Source organism: Piliocolobus tephrosceles, chromosome 15, assembly GCF_002776525.5.
Source record: "Piliocolobus tephrosceles isolate RC106 chromosome 15, ASM277652v3, whole genome shotgun sequence".
NCBI classification, from domain to species: Eukaryota; Metazoa; Chordata; class Mammalia; order Primates; family Cercopithecidae; genus Piliocolobus; species Piliocolobus tephrosceles.
Window position 1 is genome coordinate 62,057,189 of NC_045448.1, and position 971 is coordinate 62,058,159.

General features: G+C 41.6%; 1 pseudogene; it reads right to left on the reverse strand.

Moving 5' to 3' along the window:
• Window positions 1-595: 595 nt before the first annotated feature.
• Window positions 596-766, reverse strand: LOC111553456 (annotated as a pseudogene).
• Window positions 767-971: the final 205 nt, after the last annotated feature.

Sequence of the window (971 nt, forward strand, 5' to 3'; positions counted from 1 at the left end):
TTTATTTATTTATTTATTTATTTATTTATTTATTTATTTATTTATTTTTGAGATGGAATCTCACTCTGTTGCCCAGGCTGGAGGGCAGTGGCATGATCTCTGCTCACTGCAACCTCTGTCTCCCGGGTTCACGCAATTCTCCTGCCTCGGCCTCCTGAGTAGCTGGGATTACAGGTGCCCACCACCACACCTGGTTAATTTTTGTATTTTTAGTAGAGACAGGGTTTCACCATGTTGATCAGGCTGGTCTCGAACTTCTGACTTCGTGATCCGCCTGCCTTGGCCTCCCAGAGTGCTGGGATTACAGGCGTGAGCCACCGCGCCCAGCCTGGACATCTTTTATTATGCTTACTTGTCATCTGTATTTCTTCCTAGGTGAGATGTTTGTTCAGGCTTTTTTGCCCACTTTTAAAATCCAGTTGTTCATTTTCTTATTGTTGAGTTTTCAGGGTTTTTTGTATAGCTTGGATAACAGTCCTTTATGAAACATGTCTTTTTTGTTGTTGTAGTTTTTAAATATTTATTTTATGTACAAAGAGCAATCATGGTTTTTTATTGGGTGGATGCCTTGGATAATCCATTCAAGGAAGATCACTTAGTCCAACTTAATGAAATCTATATCCTTTGCATACCAATGGAAACACTGGAGGCACATATTGTAGCCGTATTTCTGGATCAGACTGTGCAGGTCTGAGCAGATGCCATGAGAGCGAGAACCCTGGCTGAATTTTTGCCGGTGGCTCTGGTACAGCTGCTGGTGACCCATCTTGCTCTCAGGAGTGCAAGGAGGTAAAAGGAAAGCCATGAAACATGTCTTTTGCAAATATTCTCTCCCAGTATGTGGCTCATCTTCTTGTTCTCTTGATGCCCTATTCTTTTCAATGGGTGCATAGCATTTCACTGGGTGCCTTATTTAACCAGTCCCCTCTTAATGAACATTCATTTTGTTTTTTTCCGGTTTTTGCTATTAA